General features: G+C 41.1%; 1 long non-coding RNA gene across 2 annotated transcripts in view; it reads left to right on the top strand.

Annotated features, from left to right (window-relative positions):
- The window catches only part of LOC137346489 (uncharacterized), a 36,379-nt gene that overhangs the window by 14,866 nt on the left and 1,080 nt on the right, over positions 1-20,433 (top strand). For both annotated transcript variants that reach the window (XR_010968719.1, XR_010968720.1), the window contains exon 3: positions 18,772-20,335. This is a non-coding gene — a long non-coding RNA (uncharacterized lncRNA). The remainder of the gene's footprint in view (positions 1-18,771; positions 20,336-20,433) is intronic.

Raw genomic sequence — 20,433 nt, forward strand, 5'->3', positions numbered from 1 at the left:
CTTTGTGAATTACTCGTAGCATAAAGTGAACTCATCTCAGTGGTAGGTTTCATGCTGGGAATCACTTAGGGTCAGCTGAATGTAAAGGGCCAACTGTTTACTTGTGGAATTAAATCTGCCAGATGATTGAACGTAGCCAAACACAAGATAAGAGCTCATGATGTTGAGGGTAATATAATAGCATGGATAGAGGATTGGCTAACTAACAGGAAACAGAGTTGGGATAAATGGGGAATTTTCAGGTTGGCAAACTGTAACTAGTGGAGTGCCACAGGAATCAGTGCTGGGGCCTCAACTATTTAAGATGTATATTAATGAATTGGATGAAGGTACTGAGTGTATTGTAGCCAAGTTTGCTGACGATATCATGATAGGTAGGAAAGCAAGTTGTGAGGAGGACACAAAGGGCTGGATTTTACCTTAGGCAGATGGGAATTCGCCACCAACATTTATGTCGGTGGCGAACCCGCTTCCGCCTAGCCCGGGGACCCATTCTGCATTTTACGGATCCCCGGGCTTTAGTTGTCCCGAGGCAGGACTTCTACCCACTTGAGGGAGTAAGTCCCGCCTCATTGAGCTGCAGGCCAATCAGCGGGCTGGCAGCTCTTAGTCCCAGCAGCACCACCGGGAGTGGTGGCCACTGCTGGGACTGCAGCCCAGCCAACGCCATGGAGCCTAGAGATGAGGTAAGTTGGGCTTGCCTCACCAGAGGGAATCGGTCCTTCCCTGGTGAGACTAGAGTGGTCCTTTGGGGGGAAGGGGGGTGTCTTGTGTCCCGGGGTGGGTTGGGAGGGGGGTGGCCCTCAATCAGGCACTCTGTGCCCGACTGCCATGCCAAAGTGTCTGCAAAGAGATAGACATTGGTTAAGTGAATGGTCAAAAATTTGGCAGATGGAGAATAATGTTGGAAAATGTGAGGTTGTCCACTTTGGCAGGAAGAATAGAAAAGCAGAATATTATTTACATGGAGAGAGACTGCAGAATGCTGTGATACAGAGGGATCTGGATGTCCTTGTATATGAATCACAAAATGTTTGCATGCAGGCACAGTAAGTAATTAGGAAGGCAAATGGAATATTGGCGTTCATTGCAAGGGGGATGGAGTATAAAAGTAGGAAAGTTTTGCTACAACTGTACAGGGCATTGGTGAGGTCACACCTAGAGAACTGTGTACAGTTTTGGTCTCCTTACTTAAGGAAGGATATACTTGCAGTGGAAGCAGTTCAGAGAAGGTTCACTAGGCTGATTACTGGGATGAAGGGGTTGTCTTTTGAGGAAAGGTTGAGCAGGTTGGGCCTATACTTGTTGGAGTTTAGAAGAATGAAAGAATGAAATATATAAGATTCTGAGGGGGCTTGACAGGGTGGATGCTGAGAAGATGTTTCCCCTTGTGGGGGAATCTAGAACTAGGGGGCACAGTTTCAAAATAAGGGGCCTCCCATTTAAGACAGAGATGAGGAGGAATTGTTGTCCCAAGCTTTTGGTTGCCTATCTGAATATTTCCTTATATGGCTTGATGTCAAATTGTATTTGATAAAGCATCTGTGATGTGCATTGGGGCATTTTACTACTGTTAAGTTGATATATAAATGCAAGTTGTTGATGAAATGTAGAAAATGCAGCAGCCAATTTGAGCATAACAAACTCCCACAAACAGCAATGAAATAAATGACTAGATCATCTGATTTAAGTCTTGGTTGAAGGATCTCTTACACTCACCTGAAAGGGCAGATGAAGCTTTGATTTAATGTTTCATCTGAAAATGGTACCTATGAGAGTGCAGCAATCCCTCAGTACTGCACGGATGTGCCGGCTGAGATTATGTGCTCAAGTCTCTGGAATGTTTCCTGAACCCAGAACTTTCAGAGGCAAGAGTACTACTATTAAACTAGGTCTGACAGAATTGAAAAGAACATTGTGTCTACTCTTATCTCTTGGGGCTATGTGACTGTGTTATTTATTAAAAATGATTGAAGCTGCATTGCCAGCACAGTGTTCAAATGTTAAGGAATTAAGACTCTTTGTAATGTCAGAAGGTGTAATTTAATGTATCTCGTGTAAAGTGTTGACCTTTAAATAAGCAAAGAACAAATTTCAACAGACGAGAACAATATGTCTGTGCGTGTCGTAGTATAGAGAACCTTGGTACACAACTTCCTTCTTTCGCAACACTTAGACCACTGAGGTTTAGGTTGCTTAGAGACAAGTATAAAATAATTCTTTGGGTCAAAGGAGTGAGTTCCGGCTGTGGTTTGCAAAGCTACTACTTTCAGCTAAGAATGACACCAGAACGCTCAAAGTTTCCAGAAACTTTACAATGATGTTGAATGAACATCACTTAAAGTGTGTTTTCTGTGTGAGCTCTTTTGCAATGTGTGCATATGTGTGCTGGAAGGTGGGATCAGATTGGGTGGCTAGTTTTTTCAGTCAGCACAGACACAATGGGCTAATGGCCTCTTTCTGTGCCATATGGTTCTATGTTAGACATAGTGAAAATGTACTTAAGATTTCAATGTGAGTAACAGAAAACTGCACAGCAAACCAAACGTAAATGACCAAAGAGTGCTCTGTCTCTCAGCAAAACTTGCCACATTCCTTAAATGTCTTGTTAGAAAAGTAGTCTAAAAGTCAAAATTCATCTAATGCCACCTAAATCCACATTTCTCCGATGCCACTTCAGCTCCTGCCTGTCAGGTGCCATCTCAACACTTGTTCATGTAATACGACCTTAAGCCATGCCAATATAATACCACCTCAACCCATGTCCACTGAACAGCACCTCAACCAACTTCCAACTAAAGCACCTCAACCTATTTCTATTTAATGATGTCTCAACCCACATCTATCTAATGCTAACTTCACTCATATTTATCTAATATTATTTGAATCCATGCCATTTTCATGTCATTTCAACCCATGACAGTCTAAAGCCACCTCAATCAATTTTCATCTAATATCACCTTAACCTATTTCTTTCGAATGCACCTCAACCTCTTTCTGCCTAAATCCACATCTATCTAATACCGACTCAACCAATTTCCATTTAATAATGCCTTGACCTACTTTTATCTGTTACCTCTGAACATATCTAACCTATGATGCTTGTATGCTTAATCCTTCTTAACCTATTGATATTTTTGGCCTCACAGCCCACTCTGACCACACTTCCCCATTTCTCTAGTTGCCTTCAAGAAACTCAATTTCCTCTGTGATGCACATCTTTCCCCTCAATACTTTTTATTTTTCTATAAAGCCCAAATCATCAAAAACTTGAAGACTGCTCCCATATATGGGGAGAATATTCTCACTCATCTATCACACAGCTGGTTGGATAAAAGAAAATGCTTGTCATCTGTTAGGTAATCCTCCTCTCATTTGTAGCCTCCAATTACTCTTTCATTCATTGGTGCAACATTTACCATCTTAATTTTACTGACATCAGTATTACTCTGAACTTCCCTCTTTTGTTCCTGGTTTGTAAGTATGCTCTTAGGAGTGTTTTCCTTGGAGAAGAGAAGGCTGAGAGCTGATTTGATAGAGGTATTTAAAATCATGAGGGGTCTGAACAGAGTAGATAGAGAGAAACTGTTCCCACTCATGAAAGAATCAAGAACAAGAGGGCACACATTTAAAGTATTTGGTAAGAGAAGCAAAAGTGACATGAGGAAAAACTTTTTCACACAGCGAGTGGTTAAGGTTCGGAATGCTCTGCCTGAGAACGTGGTGGAGGCAGGTTCAATTGAAGCATTCAAAAAGGAATTAGAAAGTTATATGGAAAGGAAGAATGTGCAGAGTTACAGGGAGAAGGCGGGGGAATGGAACTGAGGGAATTGTTCTTTCAGAGAGACAGTGTGGACACAGTGGGCCGAATGGCCTCCTTCTGCACTGTAACGATTCTGTGATTCTGTGATTCAGTTTTAGACACTCATCTTTCCATCCCCCAAAGTCTTCACTGTAAGCTCTGGTGCACTATAATTCACACTCATACAAATTTCTTCTACAGTACTTTCTGACTGCCTGTCCAATAGGAAATAGTCCTGAAGTGGTTTTAAGTTCAAACTGAAAGTTGTGAAATTTAATTCAATAAATCTTCCCATTTGTGACCAGATCATGAAAGCTGTTGGATTATTTTTAAAAGGCCAACTGGTTCACCAACATCCTTCAGGACTTGAGCACAAAAATCCAGGCTGACACTCCAGTGCTGTACTGAGGGTGTGCTGCACTGTTGGAAGTGCTATATGTCAGATGAGATGTTAAACTGAGGCCCTCTAAGGTGAGGTAAAAGATCTCATGACACTATTTTGAAGAAGAGCTGGGGAGTTATCCCTGGTGTCCTGGCCAATATTTATCCCTCAACATCTCAAAACCTGATTATCGATTCATTATCGCATTGTTGTTTGTTGGAACTTGCTATGCTCAAATTAACTGCTGTGTTTCCTACAACAGTGACTGGACTTCAAAAGTACTTGTTAGCTGCAAAGCAATTTGCAACGTCCTCGGATCGTGAAAGATGCTATATAAATGTCTTTTTTTTTCACTGAAGGGAACTTGGTACCCCTAACAATAACTTCATTCCACAATACGTAGTTAGCTTTTGATACTTTCTGAAGTGGTACAGCAAACCAATCACTGCAACTAGGTATGGGTAATAAATGTAGCCTTGCCAACATTGATAAGGAATTAAAAACAAACCGAGTCCTGGATGAGCCAAAATTTCCTGTAGCTCAATGTCATCAAATCTGAAACCATGATGCTCAGCCGTTGCTAACACTTATTTGCCTCTGGATTCAACTCAAGCAATCAGTGATGTACAAAATTGCTTCTGAAACATTTCTCTATGCCTTCATTGCTTCCATCCCACAGACTTCAGTTAATGCTGCAGAGCTCTGTGCCCTCTCCTCTCCTGTATCATAGCAAATCAATTTCAAGATACTTGAGACCATTTTCAAATCCTTCGAAATCAACACCACACTATCTGGAAAATTTTCTTCATCCTTAGGTTTGAGGCTGCATCTTCCATTCCTCTGACTTGATTATTGTTTGCTCCCCATTCTGTCTGCTCCATCATCAGAGGATGATCTTTCAACAACTACATCCCTTCCCTATGAAACATGCTTCCAAAAATTCTTTGCAATGGTACTTCTCTCCTTGCTTTAAAAATCCCATACTCTGCCTTCGGTCTTACCCCACATTCCTTTACCACCTATTTGATGCTCACCTCTGCCCTTCACCATGTGCTTTGACATGTCTTGTACATGAGGGGTACTATATAAATCTAAGCTACTGTAGTTACATGTATGCACATATATACATACATAGAAAACACCATCATAACTACATAAATGTACAAATATGCACACGTGCATGTACACACACACACAAGTATTAATCAAGCTTCGCCCATCCATGCTTACACACTTTGGTGATAATAAATTATCATCTTGGACCCTTCTGGAACTGTGATAAAATAAACTCTTTCAAATCATTTTCTGTATTCGGAATTCCCAACCACAATTTGATCTCTGCCATCTTTCTGTTTCCATTTTATTATGCAAACTGAGGTTATTATTTAAGACTGGAAGAATGGCCGAGGCTGAACTTTCCAAGTACCCCAGGAAGTGATGCAAAGGAACTTCCTGAGGACAACCAGAAAGAAATGAAAACAAGCAGCAAAATGAACAAAGGAAAGGAATATATATAGATATATAAATATGTGTATATATATATATATATATATATATATATATATATTGCTTTCCTTTGTTCAATTTGCTGCTTGTTTATATATATATATATATTTAATATAATATATATATTTAACTGCCATTACATAAAATGCTCAAGATTGTTAGTTCCATTAGTGAAAGCACTGTTAACAGTATTGCTATATATAATGCCGATAATTAAGTAAAGGACTGCCACTATTATTACTGCCATTGGTAAAGTGCTAATAATATTATAACTACAATTAGATAAAGCACAGCCAATGTTATTACTAATTAATTATTAATTGGACAAAGCAATTAATATCATTCCTGCCATTAGCTAAAGCAGTGCTAATATCATTACTGCCAATGTGTAAGGAACTATCAATAGTATTGTTGCCATTAGATAAAGGATTATCACTGTCAATATTTTTAATGCCATTCAGTGACACACTATTGGTAGTATTGCTACTGTTAACTAAAGAACTGTTGGCAGTATTATTACCATTGGTTAAAGTAGATGGAATTATTACTAAAATTATATAAAATAATGCTAATATTATTAATGGATCTCTTTTAGCTTACTGGATACTCACCAAGGTAAAACCTGATAGCTGTTTCAGTTCAATAGCTTTTTTCTGGGTTCTGGGTATAATCAATTTCCAATTCAAATCAATACATTGTTACAAAAAGACAAGAGGTTCTGAATTTTCTAAACAGACTTACCATTTAGACATAAAACTATCTTATGGAGGATAACTAGCCAGGACAGAATTTTGCAGATGTATTTATGTTTACACCAAACTACTGCAAATAGATCATTGTTAACACTCTGGATCAGTCTGGATGGGAAAAACAGGGGACCAGGTTTGCTACAGAAACTGCCGTGATGCTGTTTAGTGAATAACAGATCTATAAAAGCCCCAAATAGCAGCAGTTAGCTCTTGTGTATGAAATGTTCATCATCAAACTCCTTCTACTTCACTACAAGGAAAACCTAAAATATTCCCTCGAATATTTCAAAATTTTCATTGTTTTAATATTTGATGCAAGAACAATTCCAGCCTGTGATATAATTATTGTCTGAAGAAGCCCCCAGGTCACACCAATTTGCCTGGTAAGATTATATCATTATTATGGCATATTTTTAGTGTGGTCACCTCCTCATCAGCAGAATGACACTGATACCTTAACTCGCAATGACTTGAGATATTCAATTGCAACTGAATACGGCAAATAAAAACTTGAAAAAGCAAAGGGCGTTGGCTGGTTGGTTGCTGTCCTCCAAGGCTAGAAGATGAAATAGGAACTTGATGCCACATTTTCATCCTCTGTGAACCACGCTGAAGCACACTGTATGAGCTACAATAACTGGTGATTTTTCTTATGGGTTGTTACTGCTATATTTTCAGAAGTTTAAAAAAAGTTGTTTGACATTTATACTGGCTGACATGCAAACATGTAACATGAACAAACAAAACTCTTGACCTTTTCAAGCCCAGGTTACTGTTAAGTTAGTTTGGGTTTCATTCTTTTAACTAATTTTTGGATATGACTGAATTGGATGTGGTTGCTCTGAAGTTTATTTTTTGTTATTAGTTGGAGTAATTATTATCTTATCAGAATGACAAACTACTTGAATCCATTAATACCTATATTATCAATGAAAAGACATATTCATCTTGTACCTTATTACGCCTCTCAGAAACATCCCAAAGTGCTACATTGACCACAAATTATGTTGATGAGCAATGACTGCTGTTATATCCAGAGCAAAATAATTGGGTGGCCATCTGGCAGGGTAGGAAGAGGCAGGCAGTGCAGGAATCTTTTGGGAGTGTGACACTTTCAAACTGGTTATCAGAGCTGGTTACTGCAGTGATGACACCTTGGGGGAGTGTGCACGAAAGCACATATACAGCACCATGGGGAAAATGACGGTACTGAGTGGGCACTTTGTAGAAATGCAGTCGCTATAGGGGATTCAATAATCAGGGGAATAGACAGGCATTTCTGCACCCACCATCACATGATATGTTGCCTCCCTGTGCCAGGCTGAAGGACATCACTGAATGGGTGCAGAACATTTTGTGGAGGGAAGTGGAACTGTAAGAAGTTGAAGTCCATGATGGAACCAATAGCATAGGTAGGAAAAGGCTTGAGGCCTTACACATACAGTTTCAGGAGCGACAGAGGAAGTTAAAGAGCAGGACCTCAAAATAGTAATCTCTGGATTATTCCCAGTGCTACGTGCTAGAAAATATAGGAGCAAAAAGATGGGTTAATGCAGAGCTGGAGAAATGGTGCAAGAAGAAGGGCTTCAGATTTCTTGGGAAGTGGGACCAGTTCTGGGACATGAAGGACCTGTGCAAGATTAATGGGTTACATCTCTACAGCTTTGGGATCAATGTCCTCACAAGGAGGTGAGCTAGTGCTGTGGGGGAGGTTTTAAACTATTCTGGCAGGGGGAGGGGCATACGGATGAAGTATTAGAGAGAAGATACAAGGTGCACAGAGGACTGTAGGAGACAAACAGTATTAGAAGCAGTAGTTCGGAAATAGAAGGGTTCAGATGAGTAAAATGCAAGGCAGATGAAGGTGGCTTTAGAGTGCATGTGCATGAATGCCCAGAGTTAAATAAAGATGGTGAGCAGTAGGCACAAGTAGCCGCATGGGATTCTAATATAGTGGCAATATTGGAGACCTGACTCAATGACTATAATACATTCAGGAATGATAGGAAAGATTTAAAAAAGGAAGGGGTGGCAATATTGTTCAAAGATACTGTTAACGGACTAGAAAGGGATGATATATTTGAGGGTTCAAAGATAGAATCTATTTTGAAGGAATTAAGGAATGATACAGAAGGTTTTACACTGCTGGGTGTGTACTATAGGCCACTAGGTGGGAAGAAGACTGAAGAGCAGATTTGCAGGTAAATTTCAGAAAGGTGCAAGATCTTTAGAGTAGTGATAATGGGGGACTTCAATTATCCTAATATAGACTGGGAAAATCAATGTACAGGGAAAAGAGGGAGAGGAATTCCTGAAATGTGTACAAGAGAACTTTCTTATCAGTACATTTCCAGCCTAATGAAGAAAGAAGCAGTACTGGATTTAGTTCTGGGAATAAAGTGGGGAAAGTGGAGCATGTTTGGGAAACAGCGATCATTATATTATTTGGTAGGGAGTAGTTATGGAAAAGGATGAGGAAAAATCAAGTGTGAAAATATTCAACTGGAGGAGGGTTATAAAGGATCTGGACCAGGTTAATTGGAATGAAAGGTTGCAAGGTAAATCAGTAAATGAGGAATCCTTCAAAGGGGAGATAGTTTGGGTACAGACTAGAAACGTTCCCACCAGGAGGAAAGAAAGGACATTCAAAGCTAGAGCTCCCTGGATGTCTAACGATGTAGTGAGTAAAATTAAACAGGAAAGGGTTTATGATAATTGTTCGGTTCTTAATTCAGTAGAGAACTGAGCTGAATACAAAAGATAAAGGGGAGAACTGAAAAAAAGAATTAAGAGGGGCCTAATTTGTATGTTCATATAAGCATAGAGAATGCATAAGAATAGATTAACAAGTAACATAAAAGGGAACTTAAAGTAATTTATATATTTATAGCTAAAGAATAGGCAAAGGAAGGGTGGGGCCAATTAGGGATAAAAAAAATTGTTTTGTGTAGGCAGAGGGAATGGCTGAGGTATCAACTAAGTACGTTGCATCTGTCTTCACTAAAACAGGTGCTGCTGCCAATGTCACAATAAATGAGGAAGTAGTAGAGACATTGCATCAGACAAAAATAAAGAGAAGGTCCTTAAAATCTTGACAGTGCTCAAAGTAGAAAAGTCACCCAGTCCAAAAAGGATGCCTTCTAGTTGTTGAGGCAAGTAAGACTGGAAATTATGAAGTGTCTGGCCATAACCTCCCAATTTTCCTTAGATATGCGAGTGATGCAGGAGGACTGAAGGATTGGAAGTTCAAAAAGGAGTCAGGAAATACTTGGACTATTACAAGCCATTAAGCTTCACATCAGTGGTGGGGAAACTTTTAAAGATCCATTAATCCTGGACAAAATTAATTGTCACTTGGAAAAATATGGCTTAATAAAAAGCATGCATGGATTTGTTAAAGACAAATCATGTTTGACTAACTTGATTGAGTTCTTTGATGAAGCAATGGAAAGGATAATGTATTGATGTTGTGGTTGATGGGGTTCCAAAAGGTTTTTGATAAAATACCATTCATGGACTTGTTATCAAAATTGATGCCCATGGGATTAAAGGAGCAGTGGCTAAGTGCGGCACAGTGGTGCAGTGGTTAGCACCGCAGCCTCACAGCTCCAGCGACCCGGGTTCAATTCTAGGTACTGCCTGTGTGGAGTTTGCAAGTTCTCCCTGTGTCTGCGTGGGTTTCCTCTGGGTGCTCCGGTTTCCTCCCACAGCCAAAAGACTTGCAGGTTGATAGGTGAATTGGCCATTATAAATTGTCACTAGTATAGGTAGGGGAATATAGGGACAGGGGAGGATGTGGTAGGAATATGGGATTAGTGTAGGATTAGTATAAATGGGTGGTTAATGGTCGGCACAGACTCGGTGGGCCAAAGGGCCTGTTTCAGTGCTGTATATCTAAATCTAAAATTGGCTAAGGGACAGAAAGTAGTGAAGAACAATTGTTTTTCAGACCTGAGGGAAGTGTCCATTGATGTACCCCAGGGTTCAGTGTTGGGACAACTGCTCTTTTTGTGATCAAAGATCAGCATGCTGAAGATGAGCTTCAGATCTTTAGACAGATCTAGAGGCCCTTCAGCATGCACAGCTAGGGAGTGCAGAATGGTTACGGTGTGTGGCACTCTGCACAACATTACACAGCAGAGAGGTTTGGAACTGCAGAAAGAATAAGAATCAGAGTACAGATCATCTGTGGATGATTCCAAGGAAGAGGAAAATGAGGAAGAGGAAAATGTTGATGGAAGTGCAACCAGCTACTCAAATTGCTACCCAGGATGTCAGGGATGCCCTATTAATGCAAGACTCATTTAGGTTGCACTAGTGGACCAATGCCAGAACCACATGCAATGGCCTCTCATCCTGTATCCCCTACCAATGCCACTGACACAAACAACCAACTACCCCCTGTACATCCCTACATTCATTTTTCATCAAGCAAGTGAAAAGATGACATGCCACCAAGCAGCCAAGAATGGGCAAGACAGGAAAGTGGTGCAAACTAGTAAAATTTATGTGCTTCTACGAAAGAACAAAACATCACCATAGCATTTTTTCATACAGCCATGTGCATACCCCTGTGCAATTACAAAGCTTTATTCTTCCTTTTCCTACATAGTGTAACCCCTGTGGCTTGAACAGAGGTAGTGGCAGGCTCCTCAGATTCCTGCTTTGATTGCTGAAATACTCTTGGCTGATGACCTGCTGGTTTTGGAGCCAGTGAGGACCCTGCCAAAGATTGCTACGTCTGCACCTCGGACATGAGGCAGCATGTTGGCTACTGGCTGGAGATGGGTGGGCAATGGGTGAGAAGTGGAAGTGCTTTGAATGGAGTCTATATTTCCATGTCTCCTTCTCATGGCTCAGCTGCACTTCACGGCTACTACTTTGCTGGAGAGCACTTTGCTGTAGGTCAGTATGGTGTTGTAAGGTCAAGGCTAAGGTATCTGTCATCCTATTTAAGGCGTAGACATGTTGGCATCCAAAATCTGCACTGCCATGTTCAAGGAATGCATGGACTCATTTGATTGCCATATTTGATATCCCACAGAGTGGCCACTCGATCCATGCAGGAAGATATTGACACAATTCCATGCTTGAGGCAGACTCCTCCAATCTCTCTGCAACTGTGGTAATTCTACTTTGAAGGCTTGTCAGTGCTTTGCACATTCTCTGCTGTTCCTCAATGATACTCCTTTTCATCGATGGCTCCTGGCATAAGGATCTCTATCTGGCTCAGAAGAGCCTGGAGAGGGCTGTGCCCTCTGACACAATCTCGCCATTGCTGTCCCTGCTATGACTATCTGCTCTTGCTTACTTGTGAAGTATAAGAAAACAGGTGAAAACTGAACTATCTGGTCCTACCGAATTGCGAGTACCTGAGCTGGTGCATGGTAAGCATGAGTCCTGTGATGATGCATCCACAGAAAGAATTAACTGCTCTGAGAATTCATTGTCTGTGAGGTACATGGTTCTGCTGTACACATGAAGGCCCTGGTGAAGAGAAAAGATCTAATACTTGCAAAGAAAGTATGTTGTAAAGTATCATTGTGAATATGATCATATTTCACTTGCTGTTGAAATCAAGACATGATTGAGTTATGTATGATATCTGGATCGCTGATATTTAATTGTGTCACCAGGTAGCTGGGAACTCCCCATCTCTCTATCTCCAATGGCCAGTGTCGCCTAACCGCCACTGATCCCCAGCACTCCCTCCTCCCTGGGCATGCATTCCCAGTGGCATTAAGGTGCCTATCACTGGAGTCTCTGCCTCTCCCCAAAGCTGTGTGCTCTCTTCTCCTGCAAGAAGAGAAAGCAGAGATATGGGTTTAGAAATTGCTTGTGTTGAGAGGGGGGAAGGACAGTGGAGGGTGACGTATGAGTGCAAGAGGGCAATAGGATGAAAGTGAGTGTTGGCTGTTCAGATGGGGATATGAGGAGATGTGTGGAGAGAGAGGGAGGAGTGGAGCTGAAAAGGGTTTTGGTCTGAGGAGTGCTGTGCAGGAGAATGCAGGGAAAGTCAGAGTGTGGGTCTTGGCAACTGGAAGTGTTATGCCACTCACCTGTCATGCTCTCCTGAGGTCCTGGATCCGCTTGGTGCACTGTCTCCAGGTTGGAGAGACCACACTTCTGCTGCTGACTTCCTCAGTCACTTCCATTCACACCTGCTTGGTTTGATAGACTGCCCTCTTCCCCTCAGCCGTGAGAAAGAACACCTCACTGCAGTCCCTCAGATCCTGCAACAGGATCTCCAGGAAAGAGTCTGAGTCCCGGGGAGCAGTCTTCCGAAGTCTCCTCCATATTTCTGTGGTTGCTGTAGCCTCAAAACCCATGTTCAGTTGAGCTTTTCTGATCCCTGCCAGCTTCCCTTTAATTAGAAATTCTTCATTTTTTTATTCTTTCTTGGGACGTGGGCATCGCTGGCAAGGCCAACGTTTATTGCCCATCCCTAAATATCCTTGAGAAGGTGGTGGTGAGCTGCCTTCTTGAACCACTGCAGTCCATCTGGTACAGGTACTCCCACAGTGCTGTTAGGGAGGGAGTTCTAGGATTTTGATCCAGCGACAGTGAAGGAACAGTAATATAGTTCCAAGTCAGGATATTGTGTGACTTGGAGGGAAGCTTGCAGTTGATGGTGTTCCCCTATGTCTGCTGCCCTTGTCCTTCTAGGTGGAAGAGATCACGGGTTTGGAAAGTGCTGTCGAAGGAGTTGTGGTGAGTTGCTGCGGTGCATCTTGTATATGGTACACATTGCCACCACTGTGTGTCAGTGGTGGAGGGAGTGAATGTATAAGATGGTGGATGGGGTGCCACTCCAGCAGGCTGCTTTGTCCTGGATGGTCGAGCTTCCTGGGTGTTGTTAGAGCCACACTCATCCAGGCAAGTGAAGAGTATTCCATCACACTCCTGACTTGTGCCTTGTAGATGGTGGCAGGCTTTGGGGAATTAGGACTTGGTTACTCACCACTGGGCGGCACAGTGGCGCAGTGGTTAGCACTGCAGCCGCACAGCTCCAGCGACCCGGGTTCAATTCTGGGTACTGCCTGTGTGGAGTTTGCAAGTTCTCCCTGTGTCTGCATGGGTTTCCTCCGGGTGCTCCGGTTTCCTCCCACATGCCAAAGACTTGCAGGTTGATAGGTAAATTGGCCATTATAAGTTGCCCCTAGTATAGGTAGGTGGTAGGGAAATATAGAGACAGGTGGGGATGTGGTAGGAATATGGAATTAGTGTAAGATTAGTATAAATGGGTGGTTGATGGTTGGCACAGACTCGGTGGGCCGAAGGGCCTGTTTCAGTGCTGTATCTCTAAAACTAAAAACTAAAAACTAAAAAAAACTAAAATTCCCAGCCTCTGACCTGCTCTTGTAGCTACAGTATTTATGTGTTTGGTCCAGTTCAGTTTCTGGTCAATAGTAACTCCCAGGAGGTTGATAGTGGGGAATTCAGCAATGGTAATGCCGTTGAATGTCATGGGGAGATGGTTAGATTCTCTCTTATTGGAGATGGTCATTGCCTGGCACTTGTGCAATGCGAATGTTACTTGATACATATCAGTCCAAGCCTGAATATTGTTCAGGTCTTGCTGCATATGGACACGGACTGCTTCAGTATCCGAGGAGTTGCAAATGGTATTGAACATCATACAATTATCAGCGAACATCCCCACTTCTGATCTTATGGTGGAGGGAAGGTCATTGATGAAGCAGCTGAAGATGGTTGGGCCTAGGACACTACCCTGAGGAACTCCTGCAGCAATGTCTTGGGGCTGAGATGATTGACCTCCAACAACCACAACTATCTTCCTTTGTGCTAGTTTTGACTCCAATCAGGGAAGAGCTTTCCCCTTAATGCCCACTGATTTCAGTCTGGCTAGGGCTCCTTGATGTCACACTTGTTCCTTTGGCAGGTCCAGCACATGATCCTGTCTGCCCTCTCTGATTGGTCAGGGAACCCAGAGGTTAACAAGTTAGAGAGCCATGACAAAGCCTGCTGGAGATTTCAACAGGTTCCAGACCTGCTAATGGTCCTGCTTGTTTTGGCACGGTCTAGGTTTTGAAAATGCCACCCATAGAATCATAGAGCACAGAAAGAGGCCACTCTGGCCATCATGTCTGAGCTAGCTCATTGAAAGAGGTATCCAGTTAGTTACATTCCCTGCTCTTTCCCCAAAGCCCTGGAATCTTTTCTTTTTCAAGTGTATATCCAATTCCATTTTGAAAGGTATTATTGAATCTGTTTCCACCACCTCTTCAGACAGTGTATTTCACACAATAACAACTTGCTGTGTTAAAAAAAAGCCTCATTATGTCTCACTGATGCTTTTGCTAATAACCTGAAATCTATGTCCTCTGGTTACTGACCCATTCTTATTTACTCTATCAAAATTCAATACTCAAGCTAAAGCCTGACTGGAGATTTATAAAGCATGACGTCCTTGCTTTTGTATTCCCTGCCTGTATTTATAAAGCCTTCTCAACTTGTGCTACCACCTTCAAAGATTTGTGTATGTGAACCCCCCACCCCCCAGTTCTAAGTTCTGGGGGGCAGGTGACTTCAGAAACTGTCAAGCCAAACTCTGAGCAGTTCATTCATCTTGCCTCATCACTGGGGTAAGATACCCCTCAAACTGAGTACCGGTAATCATTCACAATATATTAGAACTCGATTTAAAATTGATTTTCCTCTGGTTGTGGTTTGGCTGAGCAATTGACTTCTTTGATGTTGAGTTTTCAAATACTGCAGCTGCAACAGGTCTATGGGAGTCACTCATTTCGTTACCAGTGTCAGAAGATGTTGCAGTTACTGTTTTGTTGGCAGGTTTTTTCTACAGGGACATTGCCGGAACATTTGCAGCTTCCTGTTTGCTATGAGTAAACCCACATCGGACCATCATATATGCGCCATCACAGCGACTGATAGAGGCAATATGCAAATAATAGGACAAAGCTCATTTTTTAAATAACTAATATGGGTCCATAGCAGAATTGTCTCTTACTGACTTGATACAAACATATAAACACACATCCCTTTACATACAATCAACACACACACTTGGACTCATACACACATGTACTTACACCTTAATACAAGCTCACATCTAAACTCACACATGTACTTAGACATTTACTCACAAACAGAACATCTCTGTGTTTAGTTGCACGTGCGTCTACGGACCCATGCAAAAGGGAAATTGAGTGAGCACATGAATGTATGAAAGTGAAGGACAGGAAAAGGCCATTTGATCCATTGAGTCTGTCATATGCTGTCATAGTATGGCATCTACATGTCATCACCCCCCATTGGCTTCTCCCCCATTCCCCCTCTGCCATCCCTACACCCACACACATCAGCCATGCACCTTCTAGAAGAGGCAAAAATAGAGAAAATATCTTAGGGCAATTTAGGAAAAAAAACTTCGGGAAATTCTTCAGCAATTACATTGGTGATCATATAAGTTCCAGGAGTCTAGTGACTGGGTGACACCCCTCTCCTGCAAAGTACCCACCTATATGAGGTTATGTTGACCACAAGAACTGATTCAGATCCCAAAGTGTCAGTGTTGGCTCTGTGGTAGCACTCTTGCCTCTCTGTTAGAAAATTGTGGGTTTATGTCGCACGCCAGAAACCTGAGTACAAAATCTAGGCTGACACCACAATGCATTGCTGATTTAGTCTTTCGGATAAGATGTTTAACCAAGGCCTCATCTGCCCTATTATGTGGCTTCCTAGTGTCCTGACCAATATTTATTCCTCAATCAACATCATTAAAAACATATTATCTAGTCATTATCTCATTGCTGTTTGGGACCTTTTTATGTACAAATTACTGCCATGTTTCCTACATTACAACACTGCCTAGACTTCAGAAATACTTCACTGTCAATAAAGTGCTTTGGGACATCCTGAGGTTATGAAAGGTGCTCAGTAAATGAAAATTCTTTTTTTGAATATTTTCTCATTGCCTGTACTGGCAATTTGATCCAGAGGCCAACAACTCTCAGAAGAAATGCTTTCTAACATCTAACTTAACTCTATACTTATGATCCTCCCTCATAGTCCAGCTCAAATAACCTATCCCTATGGACTGAGTTTAAACTTTTCACTACTTTAAAGACTTCATCAAATTTCATCGGAATTTATCCTTTTCAAAGTAAAAAGCTTCAGCTCTTCAAGTCTATTGCGGTAACTAGCACTTATAAAATAAATATCAATCTGGAGGCCTTCCTCTGAACCTTTTCCAGGATGTCTATGTCACCCATCATGTGAAGAGACCAAAACTGAACACAGTATTCTAAAACAGGCCATGTACAGAGTCATATTAAAATGTTGATTGTATTTAATCACCCTGGAAAACATCCTAATTCTCCATCCTCTTTAGTAATAGCCTCACTATACCAGCCATGAACTTCTAATGATTCATGCATTTTAACACCCAGCTACTTCTCCCACACAGCAACCTTTGAGAATGCAACACTGCAAGGTGCATACATGTTTGGTTTTGCCCCAGCTAAATGCAAAACAATTTATGTTAAAACACATTTGCTATATACGGATCCATTCCCCCGTTGCATCAAATCTGTCTGTCGTCTATAATTTTCTATTAAGGCCCTCACACCTGCAGATATTCTTGTACCACCTGTGACCCTGCAGACAGTTTTATTGACTCCTTTATCCTGAATCAGTGATAAAGATAATGAAGTGCAATAGTCCTAGCAGCAATCCCCATAGGACTCCATTAGTGATCGGACTCCATCCAATTAATAACAAACTTCTGCTTATGTGAGTGCAAAATGAGTCCTCATCCAATCTGAATGCTGCTTGCTAATAACACAGGACTCAAACTTATTTAATAGCCCTTTGCAAACATAAGAACATCAGAACAGGAGTAGGTCAATCAACCGCTTGAGTCTGTTCTGCCATTCAATAAAATCATGACTTAACAAATTCCATCCATCTGCCTTGGCTCCATATCCCTGAGTAGCTTTGGCTAGCAAAAATCTATCAATCTCAGATTTTAAATGATTAAGTGTGCTAGCATATACTGCTTTTGTGGGAGAGAAAGGTCCACACCTCCACCACTCTTTATGTGAAGATGTGTGTCTAAACTTCCCACCTTGAATGGCCTGGCTCTGATTTTAAGCTTATGGCCCTTATCCTAGACTCCTCCACACCAGTGGAAATGATTTCTGTCTATCTACCCTATTAATTCCTTTCAAAATCTTGAAAACCCTCAATCAAATCACCCCCTAACCTTCTATATTCCAGGAAATACAAACCTAGTTCATGTAAGCTCTCCTCACAATCCAACTTTTGTTAAGTTTATTGAAAATCAAAATGCAATGTCAACTGGGCTACTGGCCTCCATCAACTTAGCAAATTCTTCGAATAATTCAACTAGGCTGGTGACACAGAGCTTTCATTTCCAGGAAATGTGTTGAGATTCTCGAATAGCCTGTTTTCTATTAAAGTGTTGTACAGTATATCTGTAATGCTCCTTTCAGCAACTTGCTGATAACTGAAGCCAAACTAATGGGCCTGTATTTTCCTGGTTTTGAGTTATTTCTTTTCTAAAATATTGGTATCATATGGGCCAGTCCATGTCAACAGCTACAAACACCAGTGAGCTGTTAAAAATACAAGCAAGGGGTGCACAGAACATAGCCCATCTCTTTGAGCACACTGGCATGAATATCATCAAGACCAGCCTGATCTTTTTTGAGACCCCTTACTCTAGTCAGGACTATATCGATACACACTTTGACATTTGCAATTTTAGCATTAGCTTGACAATGTATTATTGATAACTAAGTACCATATTCTATAGTGAAGACTGATGAAAAGTAGCCGTTTAAAACCTCTGCCACATCCTGGGAGTCAACCCAAATCTGTGGTGTAGTAGGTTATCTCATGCTATTTTCACTTCCGGGCGCTGTGTTTAAATCCAGGTCAAACTAAACTGATAAAAGTCTTCTTCCTCTGCCAACTATATAGAAAATTTAATTCCACTGATAGACAAAAGTCATTACCTCTGCTCTCATTTTTTCATGTTAGCCAGAATTCTTCACATACAATTAATTATTCATCCATTGTTCAGGCAGGCTAACACTCACCACCTCCAATGAAGTAACATAAATGAGTCTCAGCAACATAATTTTTTTTTGTCAAGTGTTAATTTAAACTCCTTGAGTGATGTTGAACTTTTATATTGTTGTAAAGACATAGTAAGAAAATGTTAATATTCATGTAAAAATCTAAATGAGTTCTAACATGACACAATGAAAGTTCCGATGAAGGGTCACTGACCCGAAACGTTAACTCTGCTTCTCTTTCCACAGATGCTGCCAGACCTGCTGAGTGATTCCAGCATTTCTTGTTTTTATTACAATGAAAGACTGTCTGTGTGATGGTTTGCTGGAGAGGAAGATCCAGGGGTCACTCAAATGAAAGGATGCCACATGCAGAAAAATCTTCAGAAATTACTAGGCTTCACCTTGCTGGTTTTAAACCATGCTGTTGCAAACAATGAAATATTTGCATTATATCTTAAGACTGAATGGCCTACTCCTGCTCCTAACACATCTCTCAAATGGTCCTAATGTGTTTCACATACAATTAATAAATTTGAAGTGCAGTTAGTGTTGTTAGGTAGGCAGACAGAGCAACTAATTTTGTATTGAGAAATATGCAACAAACAGCATTTGGTTCAATGACTGGTGAACCTGTTTCTTGATGATAATAAAAGCAGAAAATTGTGGAGTACTCAGCAGATCAGACAGCATCTGTGGAGAGAGAAACACAGTTAAAATTTCAGATTGATAACATTCTGTCATCAGCTGAAACGTTAACTCTGTTTCTCTCTGCACAGATGCAGACTGACCTGTTGAGTATTGCCAGCATTTTCTGTTTTTATTTCAGATTTCAGCATCTGCAGTACTTTTCTTTTGTCTGTCTTTGATGATGTTGGTTGAGGGAGGAATTTTGGCCAGGTCTCAGGGAAAACTGCCTGTTCTTCTTTGAATAGTACTATGGATTTTTTTGAATATATCAATCTGATCCAAAGTAGTGGGCAGACATGACCTTGCTGAATGTCTCATCCCTCAATACTACACCGGAAGGTCAACTTAGACAATGAGCTTAAATCCTGCAGTGTATAGACCCCACTAGTGAGATAATATATCATGAACCTGGAGAGTTGTGTTACCCTTGTTTGGGATGCAGCTATGATTATATTGAATTTTTAAATACTAGCAGCTCTATTTGGCTATATGAATGCAAATCCCAAGCAGTGTGCCTAAACCATACAAATCAAAATCTCTTGGATATTTTGTGGTACCTAAATTCATTATCTAAAACACACCTCCACACAATAGCATATACAGAATGGGTATAGTTGTATCATGCAGCCAGATTTATGCTTTTCCAAGAACATGCATAAAAAGTTACACTAACACGTGGAGGCAACATTATCCAGTCAACCCTGTAGTTCCACAGTGTTCGAAATTGATTATATAGGCCAAATGAGACAAAATTTGTTTCAGAAACCATGCAAAGAATTCGAAATATTGATATTTATCTCACTTAAGCTGACAGGGCGTTTGGTATGTGAGACGGATTCACAGATTGCAAACTACTGACAATTATTTTTCTCATAAATCTGATGTGAATGTCTGTGCATGATGCTGAAGTGAGTTACCGTTCCCAATATTTAAATAAGGTTTTGTGTGCAAAGTGTGATTTGTACCGTTAGAAATGTGTTGGTTTGTCTTTATGATTGGGCCTCTGGGCGTGTTAGAAACCGATTGCACGTTTCCTGTGGTTTTATCACGTGTGATCGTGGGGTTAAATACGGCAAAGTGACGGTTAAGGTCCTACTTACAGAGAAAGAGAGTCCATGGCTTGGTAAGATTCAGGAGTTAGGTTGGGTAATTGGGCATTATACTCTTTTGTATAATGTTACTGCGTTTCGTTAAAGCTGTTAAGATATAATGTTCTATGTT

This window comes from Heterodontus francisci, chromosome 30, assembly GCF_036365525.1.
Source record: "Heterodontus francisci isolate sHetFra1 chromosome 30, sHetFra1.hap1, whole genome shotgun sequence".
Classification (NCBI taxonomy): Eukaryota; Metazoa; Chordata; class Chondrichthyes; order Heterodontiformes; family Heterodontidae; genus Heterodontus; species Heterodontus francisci.